The sequence below is a fragment of the Cherax quadricarinatus genome, chromosome 5 (assembly GCF_038502225.1).
Source record: "Cherax quadricarinatus isolate ZL_2023a chromosome 5, ASM3850222v1, whole genome shotgun sequence".
NCBI lineage: Eukaryota > Metazoa > Arthropoda > Malacostraca > Decapoda > Parastacidae > Cherax > Cherax quadricarinatus.
In genome coordinates, this window is record NC_091296.1 from 61,591,640 (window position 1) to 61,610,001 (window position 18,362).

The 18,362-nt window shown below is 44.9% G+C and overlaps 1 long non-coding RNA gene across 1 annotated transcript in view; it reads left to right on the forward strand.

The window, feature by feature from the left end:
* Positions 1 to 13,146: 13,146 nt before the first annotated feature.
* Positions 13,147 to 18,362, forward strand: part of LOC138855461 (uncharacterized) — a 35,716-nt gene continuing 30,500 nt past the window's right edge. The window contains exons 1-3 of the long non-coding RNA XR_011394701.1: positions 13,147 to 13,300; positions 14,457 to 14,590; positions 16,941 to 17,121. This is a non-coding gene — a long non-coding RNA (uncharacterized lncRNA). The remainder of the gene's footprint in view (positions 13,301 to 14,456; positions 14,591 to 16,940; positions 17,122 to 18,362) is intronic.

An 18,362-nucleotide genomic window follows, 5' to 3' on the forward strand; every position in this document is an offset into this window, starting at 1 on the left:
CTGCCTTTTGCCGCTCGTCGGAATTACTGTTAGCCGCGTGAATCTTGTCATACCTATTCACAGAGCTATGTATGGAATCTGTCTCCATTACAAGTATAGGTAACGACTAATTCGTCGACTCTATTCCTCTTCTTGACCACCTTGAGGCTGAATAAATGTTTCCCGACATCCCAGTGACTCATTTGTGTTTTAAACTTTTACCTATGTTCTTTTGTACGAGTTTTTCGCCTCTCAAACAGCCTCTCCCTGTCCACCCTGTCAAACCTTTTGAGTATTTTGTTTTTTCGTTATCGTGTGTGCGCGCTCGTGCTCAGTAATATCACCACAATTACACCATCACAACACCGCCTCAGTTAACACCACCGCCACAATTAACACCACAGCACCATCATCACAGTTAACACTACCACCACAAGCAACATGTCTACCACCACCACAGGCAACACTACCACCACTACCACCATCACCCACATTAACAGCTAAGTAAAAAGGAACAGAACTGTTTCCCTCTCCTGTGTACGCTTTTGTTTTGAAGAAGAGAAACTTTTAGTGGTACGAAATTACTCTTCTGTGTGTGTGTGTGTGTGTGTGTGTGTGTGTGTGTGTGTGTGTGTGTGTGTGTGTGTGTGTGTGTGTGTGTGTATGGGGGGATGGGGAGAGAAAGGCGCATTCATTATTAACAGGTGTAGGTGAAAGGTGTGTATGTGGCCGCGTTCACCTACTGAATAAACTCAGGAGTACTCGTAGTTGCTTACACCCACTGGGAAGGTAGAGAAACTTGGAAGGGACGGGGCGGGAGGGGTAGAGTAATCCGGGATTTAGTGTGTTTTATAGGTGGGGACGAGGCTTTGCTAGCCGGCGGTGGCAAAAATGGCCCCGCTCAACATTCTTCGCCCTCCCTAAATAATTTAATTCCAAATTGCGTTGTCTGTGTCGTGGAATTTTCAAACGAGGTCTTGTGTTCCCCTCACTAACTCTCTCCTTGTTGTTCTCTCTCGCTTTTACTGCCTTGGGTCAGGCGGGGTTTTTCTGTAGTTCCCCGAGAGGCTGAAGCCCTACCCGCCCTGGGTCAGGTGCGTGTTTACCTTCTTAGTTTCCCCGGGAGGCTGCTTCCTACCCCGACCTATCTGATGGTTACCTGGAGACGATTTCTCGGGTCACCGCCCCCGCTGTCCGGTCTCAGACCAGGGCTCCTGGTTGTTGGCCTGATCGACTAGGCTGTTAGCGCAAGTTGCCTGCAGTCCAACGTATGCACCACAGTCCGGCTAATCAGGAACTGGCTTGAGGTACCTATCAAGTTCCTTCTTGACGAGAGCTAGGTGTCTGTTGGTAATTTCCCCTTACGTATGAAGGAAATGTGTTACAGACTCTTGGTTCCTTTACACTAATTGGGTTATCTTTTAGTGTACTCGCTTCATTCCTGTATTTCATTGGGGATATCTTGCACCGTCTGGTAAGCCTTTTACTTTTATACGGAGAGATTTTAATGTGCAAGTTTATGGCCAGTTTCTCTAGAATTTTCTATACGTATTATACTGCATCTTTCTCGCCTAAGTTCTGAGGCGTACATGCGGGCCGTGGGACTTGCACTTCAGACGCTCCCAGTAATTCAGGTGCTTAACCGAATTTGTACGAGCAGTGACTGTTCTGTGTTCGTTCCCCAGTTCTACCTATTCACCTGCATTGAAAAGGGGTCGTGTGTTTACCTTCCTAGTTTACTAAGTTCCTTAATTTATGGGTTTACCTTCCTAGCTTCCTTGTAGCCATTGGATCTTCATCTATTTCCCCTAGATTAGACTCCCGCACCGCGGCTCTGCCTACCTGGAGAGTGTTGCGGGTGTCAACGCCCCGGCGGCCCGGTCCATAACCAGGCCTCCCGGTGAATCAGGACCTGATGATCCAGGGATCTATTGGTAATTTCCCTTATGTATAATGGGAGGCTGTTAAATATTCTTGGGCCCCTTTCACTTATTATGTTCTCTTTGTGTGTACTGGCATTCTTCCCTGTCACTGGGGAAATATTACTCCGTCTGTCGAGCCTTTTGCTTTCCTATAAAATGATTTCTGTGTGCAGATTTGGGACCAGCCGTTCTTAGTTTTTTCAGGTGTAAATTATGATGTATATTTCTCGCCTGCATTCCAAAGACAACAGGTTAAGGGACTTCAAATATTCCCAGTAATTAGGTGCCTGACTGAACTTACATGTGCAGTGAAGGTTCTCTGTACATTCTACAATTTCTCCTGCTTTATAGTAACGGAAGTATATAAGTGTACATCAGTATTCCAGTTTAGAGAGAACAAGAGGATTATCGTTGGTTTACTATTCCTTGTTTTGAAGGTTCTCCTTATCCATCCTGTCATTTTCCTCGCAGTTGTGATAATGACACTGTTCTTATCCTTGAAAATGAGATCCTCTCTACTTCATAGGGAGGCTGTGATGTACTTAGTGTATTGTGTTTACGCGAGACGGGTCTCTGGTCCTTACACAGCTTCTCAAACTACTTTCATCATTTATTGGGTACTACCCTCGCTGGCCTTGTCATACCTGTTTCTAAAGCTGTGTGCGCAGTTTGCTTAAACCATTTAATCATTTAGCTCGTTCCATTTCTCTACCAACCTGAGAATGAAATTTTCTAATGTCCCCATGACTCCTTCTTTGCCTGTAGCTTTTACAATCCTTGTTCCTGGTCCTCCTATATCAAAAGTCTCTTGCTCTCTCTATCTTCGCAGTCCCTCTTAGAATTTATACACGGTAATCTCTCACGTAGTCATCCTCACCTCCAGGGTCATCAGAGTGATTTTCTCAAATTTATATCTCTCAGCTCTGGGACGAGCCTTTTTGCAAACCCTTGAGCCTTCTCGAGTTTTCGTGTGTGTATGGTGAGGGCTCCACCGCTGGGTCCGCATAATCAATGATGGATCTTGCAGTAATTTCGTAAAGGATAAGATAAGATTTTGTTCGGATTTTTAACCCCGGAGGGTTAACCACCCAGGATAACCCAAGAAAGTCAGTGTGTCATCGAGGGGCTGTCTGTCTTATTTCCACTGGGGTTATCAAACTGCCTTCCAGGATACGACCCAGTCGACTAACACCCAGGAACCTACTTATTTCGGTGAACAGTGACAGTAGGTGTAAGGTAACACGCCCAATGCTTCCAACCTTTCCGGGGATCGAACCACGGACACTGTGTGTGAGGCGAGAGCGTTACCTACCAGGCTTTTCATATATAGCTATTGTTGTATGTTCAGGTTTTTCTTATAGGCTGTACTCCGTCTGTGGTGTTTCTGTAGTTGTTGAAGGTAGAGGCCCAGCAGCCACTTATCTAATCACATCTTTAGCCTCTGCACATATAACTACTATCCTTGCATTTACCACTGTCATTTGCACCGAAAAATAACTTAGAAATTCGAGCTGGCCTTCCTAACATATATGTAGCCTAATATTCCATCACACTTCCTAACACTAATAACTTCATCTTAAATTAGTAATATCTATCAAATATATTAATATCTTGAATTACAGGTTAAATGTCGTGGGGTTTTAGCTAAAATATACTTGGCACTTTTTAAAATATCCTTGCCGAATAAGCCAAGCTGGAAAATTCTACCTGAAAAGCATGATATATCTGTAATTTAGAAGCACTAGTGGAAAGATGCTTACACCACAATGGTGGTATAGGAAGGGTTGGAAAGGAAGGGGGAAAAGAAGGAGGGGAAAAGGAGGAGACAAGGGAGCGACTATAAGAGAGAGAGAGAGAGAGAGAGAGAGAGGAAGGGGTAAGGGGAACGAGAGCTGTGCGTGTTGAGACGAATGCTCTGTAATTACTACTTCGTGGAAGAGCGCTCAATTGTGTGCAGCGACCTCCAGGACTTAGGTAGTTAGGCGGTGCTGGCAGTTAGTACCGACCACCAGTAGTTAGGTAGTGCTGGTAGTAGCGACCACCAGTAGTTAGGTAGTGCTGGTAGAAGCGACCACCAGTACGTAGACAGTGCTCTTAGTAGCGACCACCAGTAGTTTGGTGTTGCTAGTACTCCATATAGTTGGGTGTTGCTAGTACTCCATATAGTTGGGTGTTGCTAGTACTCCATATAGTTGGGTGCTGTCAGTACTCCATATAGTTGGGTGTTGCTAGTACTCCATATAGTTGGGTGTTGCTAGTACTCCATATAGTTGGGTGTTGCTGGTATTTATATGACGCTGGCATTGTGACGTCACCTCTGGATCTTACAACCCAACATAGACTAGCCAGGGGTCTATTGATAATCCCCCTTATGTTTGATGGGGAGGCTGTTGAATACTTTAGGGTCACATACACTTATTATGCTGTCTGTCAGTGTGCTCATGGCACCCCTGCTATTCATTGGGGATATATAGCAACGTTTACCAAGTCTTTTTGCTTTCGTAGGAAGTGATTTCTGTGTACAAATTTGGGACCAATCCCTCTAGAGTTTTCCAGGTGTAAATTATGATGCATCTTTCTCGACTGTGTTCCAAGGAACCGCATATGTTCCCTGTAATTTAAGTGGTCGACGGAACTTAAACGTGCAGTTCTCTGTTGATTCTCGAGATCCGCAATTTCGTCTGCCTTAGAAGGGGCTATTTCTGTACAGCAGTATTCCAGCCTAGAGAGAACGAGTTTAAGGATCACCATTGGTTTTTCATCCCTTGTTTTGAAGGCTCTCATTATCCAGCTTATCATATTCCTCGCACTTGTATTAATGCCATTGTTGTGATCCTTGAAAGTGAGATTCTATGACATTATTCCCAAGTCCCTCACGTTAGTTTTAGGACTCTCTCACACACTCATATTTGCAATTAAAAAATCTACACATCATCGATTGTGGGGAACACATCTCATTCTCTCCTGCCACAACTGAAAATGCAGTAAAGGGGGTGAGAGAGAGAGAGAGAGAGAGAGAGAGAGAGAGAGAGGAGGAGGAGGAGGAGGGAGGAAGGAAAAGTTATTAATGTTCCCAGGAGGGATGTATACACATGACCTTCCTGTGAATATGAAGATGTTGGTAGCCACAAACTTGATACCTTTCCTTCCCCACCACCCCTCCTCCACTCCTCTCTACCCTATCCCTCTTTCCTCCACCACTTTCTACGCATCCTATCCTTCCCTTCCTCCCCTGCCTCTCCCTACCTCATCTTCCATCCTTTCCACCATCCCTTCCTTCATTGCCTCTCCTCTGAGAGTGGAGCTATGACAGCCACTCGTATTATTCTTAGTTCCCCTCTCCCCTAACCTCATAACCTTCTTTCTTCCCTCTTAACTTCAACTCTCCCCTCCCCTTTTTAACTTCCACTGTCTCCTTCCCTCTTAACTTGTCTTTGCTCGTCTTCTCTTCCCTCTTAACTTCTTCCCTTAACTGTTAATCTGCTCTCTCCTAGTCCCTTCCTATCTTCTCTCGTCCCCTTTTAACCTCTCTCGTCTCCTCTTAGCCTCTCGTGTCCCCTCTTAGTCTACTCCAAACCTCACTGTCCTCTTTTTAGCATCTTTCGTTCCCTCTTAGCCTCTTTCATCCCCTCTTAACATCTCTCGTGTTTTCCTAAACTCTCTCAGGCCTTTCTAACCTCTCGTCCCTCTTGAACCTCTCTCCTTCCCTCCTAACCTCTCGCGCCCCCTCTTAACCTCTCTCAACTTGTTTTAACTTCTCTCGTCCCCTCTTAACCTCTCTCATCCTTTCCACTCATCTCTCTCTTTCCCTCCTAACCTTTCTCCTCCCATACTAATCTTTCACTCTCATAACATTCCCTCTCCCTTATAACATCACCTTCCCCTCATCTTCCCTCTCTCTCATAACCTTTCCTTCGTAATCTTTCCTTTAACTAGTAACCTCTTTCTCCTCTCCCCTTCCACTTTACCTCTGGCATGATAGTTCTCTGGGACAGCATAGTAAAGCCACGTGAAATCACATGTGACACTTCTGCAAAGAAATTAAGACAGTGTTAGCAAGTGTTTACTGAGGTTCAACGAGAACACAATGAAATAAGGACAGGCAGTGTTAGTGAGTGTTTACTGAAGTTCAACGATAACACAATGAAATAAGGACAGGCAGTGCTAGTGAGTGTTTACTGAGGTTCAACGAGTACACATACAAACATAACCACCGAGGAAAGAAGAAAGTTGGCGAGAGATGATGTATAGGCTCTTGAGGTAACGGTTATACAACGTCAACTTGCAACAAAGGAATCAGCATCACTTGGTCAGGGACTGGGCCTTGTGGGCGTTGACCCCTAGAACACCCTCCAGGTAAACTCCAAGTAGACCTCAGATGTACCACTAGAGCTGCTTGTAAATCGTATATTCCAAACTAAGCTTAGTTAGCTTAAGCAAAGAATCCTGGATGCTGAACTTGACACACATGAGAGTCGTCGTAGTGTCTGCTGTCCCAGCTTGATCTCGCTTGGGTAACACACACAACCTACTTCCATTAAGTGCTTTTGTCCGCTGGTGACTTCGCCTACCACTGTTTCACCTCATCTGTCATAAGTATGTAAACCCCATCTCCATGTGTATGCTGCACTTTTGTCAAGATATATGGACTGAACCCATCGACTCCATGCTAATGGACTGATTACCTCAAACTCCTCATCTTCCATCTTCTACATTAGACTGAAGAAGCAACTGCGTGGCGAAACGTTTCTACAATGAAGATACCCAAATGTTGCACAAGTGTCTCATTTATCACACATAGAAGCTGCAAAAGGTTTCAAGGTTTGCAACACACTAACTTAACCAGAATAACATATATTTAATGCCGTTAGTATGGTAGATCAGGAAGAAAAGAAAACTTTATTCGATGAAAATTGATCCATCAATACCATCAGAAGTGTGGTAAACAGAATAGAGTGACGAGGTGTGACAGAGAATCGCGGGTTCTCGTATAATCTGAGAGTGTGACGCACACACTAAAACAGTATTCTTTATTTTCTTGGCTTGTCTGACACCTGGAAGGAGGCACGGGTACGTGACTGCCCCAAGTTCCATGGAGCAGTGAGTGTTCCTCCCTCCCTCACAACACCCCGAGCTCATCAATATACCGCTCAAGACTGACACCCGGTGTCTGACCGCCTCGCTCACCAATAGATATCATCCAGAAGATGGAAATCTTGAGTATTTTCTTTTTCTTCGCTTTTGCTAGAGTCTCAGGAGGCGGAGACCGGCATCTGGAATATATATTGGGGGAGAGACAGTGTCCACGTGTAAGCTTAATAATTAACCGAGAGGTATTGGTTGGTATTGGTAGTAGAACTTGGAAGACGCGATGTTGTGCTGCTCTCATGAGGATTGAAATCGCAGACTGTTATGTAGGAGCAGCATCTTAGCATAGCTGACGATGCAAGGTTCCTTGCTGGAGACTCAGGCGGTGAGAGCGTGGTGGTGGTCACAGTGGCGAGTGTTTACTGAATACCGTTAATATAAGAGAAAATAAATGTCTCCAGTCCCACATCATAAAAATCTTTGAAAGAGTGCTAAGAAGCAGGATTGCAAATCACCTGGATTCCCAAAATCTGCACAATCCAGGGCAACATGGGTTCAGGGCAGGTCGCTCCTGCCTCTCACAACTACTGGATCACTATGACATGGCCTTGGATGCACTGGAAGAAAATCAGAATGCAGATGTAATATACACAGACTTTGCAAAAGCATTTGACAAATGCGATCATGGAGTAATAGCCCATAAAATACGTGCTAAAGGAATAACTGGGAAAGTGGGGAGATGGATCTTCAACTTCCTAACAAATCGAACACAAAGAGTAGTGGTCAACAGAGTTAAATCGGAGGCTGCCATATTGAAGAGCTCTGTTCCACAAGGCACAGTACTCGCCCCCATCTTATTCCTTATCCTCATATCAGACATAAACAGAGATATACACCACATCACCGTATCATCCTTTGCGGATGATACTAGGATCTGCATGAGGCTGTCATCTGCTGAGGACGCGGTTAATCTCCAAGAAGATATAAACAAAGTTTTCCAGTGGGCAACGGTAAACAATATGATGTTCAATGAGGACAAATTCCAACTACTCCGTTATGGAAAACTGGAGGAGATAATAACTAGAACAGAGTATACTACTGACTCCGGCCATACAATAGAGCGGAAAAATAATGTAAGGGACCTGGGAGTAGTAATGTCTGAGGATCTCACTTTCAAGGATCACAACAGTGCCACGATCGCACGTGCAAAGAAAATGATAGGATGGATAATGAGAATTTTCAAAACGAGAGATGCCAAGCCCATGATGATCCTTTTCAAATCACTTGTTCTCTCTAGGCTGGAATACTGCTGTACATTAACATCTCCATTCAAAGCAGGTGAAATCGCAGATCTAGAGAGTGTACAGAGATCCTTTACTGCACGTATAAGTTCTGTCAAGCAACTTAACTACTGGGAACGCTTGGAAGCACTTGACTTGTACTCGTTGGAACGCAGGAGGGAGAGATATATCATAATCTACACTTGGAAAATCTTGGAAGGAATGGTCCCAAATCTGCACACAGAAATCACTCCCTACGAAAGTAAAAGACTGGGCAGGCGATGCAAAATGCCCCCAATAAAAAGTAGGGGCGCCATTGGTACACTAAGGGAAAACACCATAAGTGTCCGGGGCCCAAAACTGTTCAACAGCCTCCCATCAAGCATTAGGGGAATTGCCAATAAACCCTGGCTGCCTTCAAGAGAGAGCTGGACAGATCCTTAAAGTCAGTGCCGGATCAGCCGGGCTGTGGCTCGTACGTTGGACTGCGTGCGGCCAGCAGTAACAGCCTAGTTGATCAGGCCCTGATCCATCGGGAGGCCTGGTCATGGACCGGGCCGCGGGGGCGTTGATCCCCGGAATAACCTCCAGGTAACCAGTACATTACATTACACAACATTACAGTTATACACCCAGAGTAAAAATTCTCACAGAAAACGAGAACGGCTTAAGGATGGCACATCCTGCCGTGTAAATTTGCTTTATAATAATTTCCTTTATCTAGTGAGCTATCTTCTAGTTAGTGTGCTAGTTGCGCCAAACCTCTAGTGTGCAGATTTGGAACCATTACATTTAGAATTGCCCAGGTATAAAGTATGATGTAACTTTCTCGCCTGCATTCTAGAGTTGCAGTTTAAGGTATTTTAGGTATTACCAATGATTTAGGTGTTGAATTTATGCGGTCAGTGAAATTTCTGTGTATTCAGTAGTTGAAAGTCTTAGGTGCTTTGTTGCGATGCTATGTAATTCACAGTTTTTTACCTAGGGCTCTGACCTCTTGGCATTCACCCTGGCACCACAAGCAGCCACTCCTGGTGCTACTCCTCCCAGAATGTGGTTCGGGGGTTAGTAGCATTAATGAGTCCCCAGGAGGCTGTGGCCTCTTCACCTGTGACACTCCAGGCACCACTCGGCTCCTGCGTGTGTGTGTGGATCACGCCAGTTCGAGACGGCGACCGCGTGAAAAGAAGGGGATGAGGGGTCCCTCGAGTCTTATTGTTTTAGAGCAGCAGTTCCTTCGGGTGTTGTTAATTGGAAAACTGGTGTAGGGGAAGGAAGTCGCTGGGCCGAATTGAAGCGGATGAAGTGTTTCCCTCCTCTTCTCTTAGGTCCACAGCTACTGTTGTTCCATGAGGGAAGTCTGGTCTAGGACCGGGTCGCGAGGCCTGCCACACTAGGAATCAGCTTCAGCATCATCGACACCACCATCACCATCACCACCATCAAAGACCCTTACCACCATCAGAGAAACCACCCTCACCAACATCAAAGGCACCACCACATCCCTATCACCGCCCCATCACCACCGCCACTACCATCACCACCACAATCACAGACACTACCAACACAATAGCAAATACCGCCAACACAATCGCAAACACCACCACCGCCACCACCATTACCATAGAAGATACATCACCTTCACTACCACTATAAGAACCACTACCATCATCAACACCACCTCCAGCATCACCATCACTACCATTGTATATTCTGTCACAACCACCCCCACCATCGCAGACGTATCCTTCAAAACTCACCACCATCATTAACCAACACCTGTGACTGAATACCTGCAGAACGTTTCCAGGGGTCAATGTTCCCCCGGCCTGGCCCCAGACCAAGCCTCCTGGAGGACCAAGACTTGATCAACCAGGCTGTTACTGGTGGCTGCATGCAGTCCGACCTACAAACCACAGCTTAGATGGTCAGACACTGATTTGAGGAACTTGTCCGGTTCCCTCTTGAGGACCGACAGAGGGAGGACGTTGAAGAGTCTGGGCCCTCTGACACTTATTGAGTCCTCTCTTCGTGTATTCGTCGTGTCCCTGGTTTTTCAAAGATTTTACAGCAGAAGGAACTTGCAGCATTCTCAGTAGTTCAGATGTTTTAGTGAAAGTTCTTTGTATGTTTTCCAGCTGAGTAATTTCACCTGTCTTGAAGGTGACCGTCAGTATATAACAGTATTCCAGCCTGAAAAGAATAAGTAACATAAAGAGTATCATTAATGTCTCAACGTTTCGTCTTAAAAGTTCTAGTTTTCCATTTTCCTTGTGGTACCAATGACATCATTATTGTGAACCTTGACTCTGACATCCTCCGGCATCATTATTGTGAACCTTGACTCTGACATCCTCCGGCATCATTATTGTGAACCTTGACTCTGACATCCTCCGGCATCATTATTGTGAACCTTGACTCTGACATCCTCTGGCATCATTATTGTGAACCTTGACTCTGACATCCTCTGGCATCATTATTGTGAACCTTGACTCTGACATCCTCTGGCATCATTATTGTGAACCTTGACTCTGACATCCTCTGGCATCATTATTGTGAACCTTGACTCTGACATCCTCCGGCATCATTATTGTGAACCTTGACTCTGACATCCTCCGGCATCATTACTTTTAAGTCTCTCGCTTAGGACTGTCGCTCTATTATATACTTTGAGTTTGTCCTTTACTTCGTAACAATCTGTATTTCCTCCGTTCTTCTGTAGTGGAGCAATTGAAACTTTGTCCTTGTTAAATATCACATTATTGTCTGAAACCCATTGAAAGACTTGATTTATATCCGCCTGAAGATTCACTGAAGATGTTCTTATAGAAATTCTGATATCAGCAAAGGATGTTACGGTGATGTGCTTTGTCCTTGTCAGTGTCAGATATAAAAATGAGAAACTGGAGTGGGGCGAATGCTGTGCCTTGAGGAACAGAGCATTCCATTGTGGTGGCCTCCGACATCACTCTCTTTACTACTGCTCTCTGTGTTCTGTTTATGTTAGATATCCATCTTCCCACTTTTCCAGTTATTCCTTTTGCACGCATTTTGTACACAGTGACACAATGGTCGCATGTGTCGAACTCATTTGCAAAATCAGTGTACATTGCATCAGCGTTTAGTTTGTCTTCCAGAGCATCCAGAGCCGTGTAGCAGTGCCCTCCATAGTGTCCGTGACGAAGTGGTCAGTGTGACCATTATGTCCTCTCTGGAAAGAGGGAGGGGGGAGAATGGGGTTTAATGACGTTCTGCACTGCTTGAGAGGCAAGTTTTGTGTAATTATATTGCTATCTACTAAGTCTATTTCAATGCCCAGAGGCCAGTTTTGTGTCAGGAAAGAGGCATTCGGAATTCATAATCCAGGGAGCCAAATTTAATGCTGCTTCCTGAAGGTATTACTGAGAGAAGACCTGGCACCTCCATCGTGTGCTCTTTGGATCATTAAGTACCAAGTCTCATTAAAGTGACCACTGGACTTTCTGGGCTTAGGCTAGAATCCACACTCCAAGAGGGGACAGTGATGCCAAGAATATTACCTACATGTGTGCTAATTGAGTGTGGACTGTGATAACTGATGTCATTTGGATACAGAGACAACTCATCATTAAGCAGATATACACATTGTTGGTATATACACATTGCTGGTATAGGACAAGTACAGTGATAAACTTTTGGAGCTTGTCGAAGTGGTATATTGACACATCATGTATTTACCCTTGTGTCAGTCCCTAACTTCGTCCATTGCTCAAGTCTGCCTGGTAATGAACCAGGAACCAGGTGTCAACAGGGACACCATATTATTAAGTCTGTGTCCAGTTTACCTGTTTTGTGTACAGCACCCTGTAAAGTGTTCACCTAATCTTTGACAGTCTTGTATTGCTGTTGGCAGGTTATGGCTGAATAGACTGACACTAATTAGCAGAGTTAATCAAGTATACTCATATATTCCTCCACACCTATTACCTTCGCCACCACCATCACCAACCAGTATCACTAGTTGTGGCTTGGCGGATCTTTTGTGACCAGTTGTGGTCTTGGTGACCTCTGGGTGGCCATTGGTTGCTGTTGTCTTGGTAACCAGGTATTGCCTGTTTCTTGCTCAGCTCACTGGAGCATGATTTTAGGGTTGCCCACACGCGAGTTATTCTAATCTGTTATATTTCCAGTGATTTTTTACGAAATATAATGATTGTTGGTAGACGCTGAGTGGAATCCCTCTCTAAATATTGCTCTTGAAAATTTTCTCTCTAAATATTGATATTTAAATATTGCATTTTAATATTGCACGCTGGCACATTGTTCGTCCTGAGGACTGTAAACACACCATGTATACTTAAGCTGGCACTCAAAACTCCTTCATTCTCAAATATTTTGTAAAACTTTGGCTTGGTAGGGGGTTTCCTGTGCTGTGCTAGACCTTATACTAGGTCTGAGTTCTGCAGGGGTGGACCTTTCAAAACATCCATTATTTAACCCACCAACCCCATCCTCTATCCAAAACTTTCCTCCACCATAGCCATGCAAACATGCTAACACCATAGTCATGGATCAGAGTAGTAATGAATCTTGCATATGTCGTTTTTGGTGCCTGGCTGGCATGGTTGATCCAGGGCCTCTCACGCCCGACCACGACTTGTGCTGCTTGCTTGGCATTGCGGACAAAGAGCACAGAATGAGCATTGCAAATCTGCCACTCGATGCCCCGCTGCTGGGTTTAGTCCCGGCTTTTTCTCTTCTTCACCAGTCCTTTGTCTCCTCCCCACTATTCTCCTATACCCACTTCATCCTTCACACACGGGGCTTACTTGAGAGTGATTTACCGATACCAAATGTGTGTATGTGTTTCTCACACTTGAATGAGTGTTTCTTCCTTGCAGGTATGTTGTGCTGCTCTTCACATGTTCTACCTACCTCTTTTGGTTAAGGGGTAGGAGTAATCACCTGAACGGCCCTGCCTAGTTCTGCATCACAAAGGCCACCGTGTAGCGCTAGATTACACTCTGATCTACACGACTCACCACCAGACAGGTAAATAAAACATTTGAAGAAAACTTTGCTTTCAGCCTTATAAGATCGTTTATTATAAGGATGAAGACACATGCAATATAATGCAAACCTTTATTGACAGTGTTTCGCCCACATAGTTGGCTTTATTAAGTCACAGACAGATCTAACTGGGAAGGGAGGATGTCCGTATATATAAGGGATGTAATGACGTGAAGAGTGCGTATATTTATAGGAAATGTGGTGACATGAAGAATCAGGTGAGATATGTTGAAGTTGACTTCTTGTATAACAGGCTGGGCAAACATATGGCTTGAAAGAAATTGGATTCGAGGAAGACCTGCCTAGCTTGTGATGTTTTCTCGAAGTGACTAATGATAACACCACCACCCCGCCCCGACGCCCCTCCCTAACACACCACCCTTACTCCAATTCCTCGGATCAAAACCACCCCTCCTCCACTCCTACTGCATACGCCAGCCCCGACCCTGAGACTGCCCACAGTCTCACCCTCTTTCCCTGCCCCATCTCCTTGGATCAAGATGCAACTGCTTCATCTCAGATCATGAACCCTTTCTTACTCCATGTCTCTACCTCGCCCTCAGGTGCTCCAGTTAATAAATAAATAACAAAAAGGCACAATACCGTGACTGGAACAATACACAAATAACCCGCACATAAAAGAGAGAAGCTTACGACGACGTTTCAGTCCGACTTGGACCATTGACAAAGTCAATGGATCAAGGCTGCTCCTTACCCTTTGCCCAATTCCATGTCACTCCCGTGCCCTCCCCCAGACACCCTCCACTCTCAACACACAAGGCCATGCTCCAATTCCTCGGATCAAGACCCGCCAACCCTGTTTCAGTTCCTCAGATCACGAACCCTCTCCCACCCCATGCCCCTCCCCCACCCACATGCACTCCCTCCCTCCCATCCCATCCACCCCCTCCCTCCCATCCCATCCACCCAGCCTCCACTTCTAACACCCAAGAATCCTCCCCCACCCCTTCCACCCATCTCCCCAACCCCTCCCCGTACCCCTCTTGTGACGAAATACCTTTTATTAGTATATGGTTACTGACACGTTTTACTTGCCATATTTTAAGAAAAGGTATTCCTTACAGTTCCGAAATCACCCTTATATCACCTTTTAATAACATATGAAATAATTCTTGAGGCTGACATAGCCTTAAGACCTTTCAGAGTCAAGGCAAGGAAGAATACATATCCACACCAGTACATCCATTTCCCAAGTCCTCGTAGTCTACAGTTCCTTCGCTGCTAAAGACTTGGTAATACTTACAAGACAAGGTAAGTAAAATGGTCAGTAAAATACTATAATACCCTTTTGTTCCCGTTAAATCACGTCAGATCAGTTTGTAAGTTTACCTCTTCTGAACCTTTCTGGTATGTAATGATTGATGCATCTTACAGCCAGGATAGTACCTCTTAGGTTTTGTTTGTATGCAGGAAAATTTGTCAGTGTAGTAAATAATTTAAAATACACAGATAACCCGCACATAGGAGAGAGAAGCTTACGACGACGTCTCGGTATGACAGACCAATTACAAGTCACACTGACAAAAGAGTGAGGGAGGCAGTTTATGTAGACTAATCGTTGGAACCAGTGTCATAACTGGAAAATGATTCATCTGATCGGCTTGAAATTTTCACCACTGCAGTGGTTTCCTTACCGCAAGATTCATACTATTATTGGCTGCCATAAATCCAGGTTACCAATTTTATTCAATAAATATTGATATTCGTTCATATTCAGTAACTAAAGAATACTTCTTGTGATCTGCTTCTGGATTGTGGAGTTGTTGTGAATGCAAGTGGTTTGCAATCGCTTTTTAGTGCTCTTTCAAAGATTTTTATGATGTGGGACGTTAGATCTATTGGTTTATAGTTCTCAATTAATTCTTTGCTGCCACCTTTATGGAGTGGGGCTATATCTGCTGTTTTTAGTTACTGGAATTTCGCCTGTGTCTATGCTCCTTCTCCATAGCATACCTAGGGCACGCGAAAGGGGTTTCTTGCTGTTCTTAATGAACACAAAGTTTCACGAGTCTGGGCCTGGATCTGAGTGCATGGGCATGCTGTCAATGGCTTTCTCAAGTCTAGTGGAGTTAGGGTAATGTCAGAAATTTAGTATACATTGACGGAGTTGTGAGGCCCATTCATGAAAAAAAATATTCGAATTGTCAATCTTTAGACTGATAGTGGCTCGCTAAACACGTATTGAGATTTCAGTATCTCGCTCATTTCTTTGTTGTCTTCTATGTAAGTCCTATCTTGTCTGAGCCTGTACTAGATGGGGTATTGTCTTGTTTTCTGAATGTGAAAAGAAATGTTTCGAATTTCTTTCAGTTTCACTAATCGCTTTTAGTTGTGATCTGTATTGTTGGGGACTACACGGTGATGATGGTTGATATGGCAGACGACCATGGTGATGGTGGTTGCTACGGCAGACCAAGGTGATGGTGGTTGCTACGGCAGACCATGGTGATGGTGGTTGCTACGGCAGACCATGGTGATGGTTGGTATGGCAAACGACCATTGTGATGGTTGGAATGACAGACGAGCGTTGACGAACGAGGACGGATATTTTTTTTTACTTCCCAAATACGAGTGAATGCAAGTCCAGTGGGAACCGTAGTGTGGCTAATATGCCTGTGATAGCACCATCAGTGTGGCGAGCTTAATGACGTAGTTAGCCATCTCCTGACTAATGGTGGGTGAGGTACTAGGGCGCGAGTGGCGAGGTGGGAAATTTATGGGTCTCTCTCTCTCTCTCTCTCTCTCTCTCTTTCGCACATACACCACACACTAGGGGGGCGGGGTCTGGCCAACAGGGGTCACGACTCTGCCATCCATCCCAGGATTTGGTCCTTCCACTGTGAGTTGATCCACCTGACCAGCGCAGTAGTGCTGGCTGTGTGCGTGTACTCAAGAGTTTCTCTCTCTCTCTCTCTCTCTCTCTCTCTCTCTCTCTCTCTTTTGGATCCGCCTTTTTAAACAACAGTCACCGGCATTGTTTTTTTTTCCTGACTTCTTGGGGTCCTATTGTAGAGTTTGCTTGCTCATCAAGCTCATTCTTAGTTGGAACCACACATTACGTACATCCACTGATACTAACCTCACGCATTTCTGGGTCTCCTATTTTTCATGTACTTCCTTGTCCACTTTTAGTCCAATCGCTTTTACTCCTTCTTACACTTTTATGGTATGTGAATTAGGTTCTTTCCACCCATCCCTGCCTTCCTCATTTTTTCTCTCTTTCTTTCAGGCTGTCATAAAACCCTGAAAGGTTTATGAGAGAGAATTTCCGTTCTTGAATCTGTGGAGGCTTTCTCTGGTAAAAATTCCCTTTTTGTGTGTGTGTTCCACGATCCTGCTCATACCATCTTCACCTGAACTTTAGGCAGTGTACATGCCAGTGACACCAGTTCTTAAAGTCAGTGTCTTGTACCTGTTTCCTTGTGTGAAAAGGGATAACGTAAGCCTTTTTCTAAGATTCCTGACAGGTGACTTTTTAAGAGTTGTATGTTGAAGATTCTTGCTATGTTTACACTTAGATTCTTTCCTTTGCTTCAGTATCCACGGTGACGTAGTATGTCGCATTGTTTTTTTGTGTTCAGCTTTTTTTTTTTTTTTTTAGCTCTGGGTGTCGCTGTTGGTGGATTTGTCCACACTGGCAGGAGTGCAGTGGGCACAATAAAGGAACGCTTTATCAACATCGTGGCCCCAGACTGTTCAACATCTTACCAGAAGATATCAGAAACACTGCTGGGACAAGTGTAAAAGTCTTCAAGTGGAAACTGGACTAGTGTCTTCACCAGGTGCGAAATTATTGCACACACAAATTTTCACTTGCCTTATTTGGCAAGAACAGCGTTGCTATTTGAGCCAAAATCGCAAGTTTCCTCTATATATTCCCTCTGTGTTCTTGTAATGTTTGTAACGGCTTGACTAACCTTCTGGAGAACGAAACGTTGCCACACTAAAATGTTACATTAGTTACGTCTGTGTCTACTTACCTAACACTCCTCTAATGTAACTCCTTCCTTGACTTTTCCACGCTTGACAGTTTTCCGTGTATTCTTACCCTCCATATCTACTGTCGTAGAATCGATCCTCAGTACAGTATTTTCTGATGCAGATCTGCTGCTTTCAGGTATGTATACTGAACAGGTCTAAAGAATAAGAGAAAGGATACATTTAACCCGCACATAGAAGAGAGAGGCTTATGACGAAGTTTTGGTCCTTCTTGGACCGGGTTATTTGTGTATTGTTCCAGTCACGGTATTGTGCCTTTGTGTTCTATAAGAGAAAGGATGATGGAAAGAAACAAGAGTCTTGATATAGGTTACAGAGTATCTGGGACCGACGAACCTTTTATTTTTTTTTCTTTCTCTCAGCTGGGTTGAAATAAGCGAGGGTCGGCACTTCAGAGTAGGTCGTGCGGCCAGCGTGTTTTACCACCGTGTCTACCTGACCAACAGTGGTGACCAGTGTGCACTTCTTGAGCAGCAGTGTTGCCAAGTGTCGACCTCTTGAGCAGCAGTTTTGCCAAGTGTCGACCTCTTGAGCAGCAGTTTTGCCAAGTGCCGACCTCTTGAGCAGCAGTTTTGCCAAGTGTCGACCTCTTGAGCAGCAGTTTTGCCAAGTGTCGTCCTCTTGAGCTACAGTGTTGGCTGAGCAACAGTATTGGCAAGAACTCTTGGAATGCTGTGAGCAGGACGAGTTTTATGGGTCGCTGCAGTGCATGACTTGTGCCTCTTAGTCATGCTGTGTGTGTGTGTGTGTGTGTGTGTGTGTGTGTGTGTGTGTGTGTGTGTGTGTGTGTGTGTGTGTGTGTGTGTGTAGGAGGTGAGAGACCTGGCAGTGTGTGTGTGTGTGTGTGTGTGTGGGAGGTGGGAGACCAGGCAGTGTGTGTAGTTACCTGTAGGTTACCTGTAGACGGTTTCGAGGGTCGTCGACTTCATGGCAAGGTCCCATACCAAGCCAGTTGGTTGCTGGCTTGATCGACCGGGCTGTTGGTGCTAGCCACGCATGCTACAACCTTACAGGTCAAGAACTG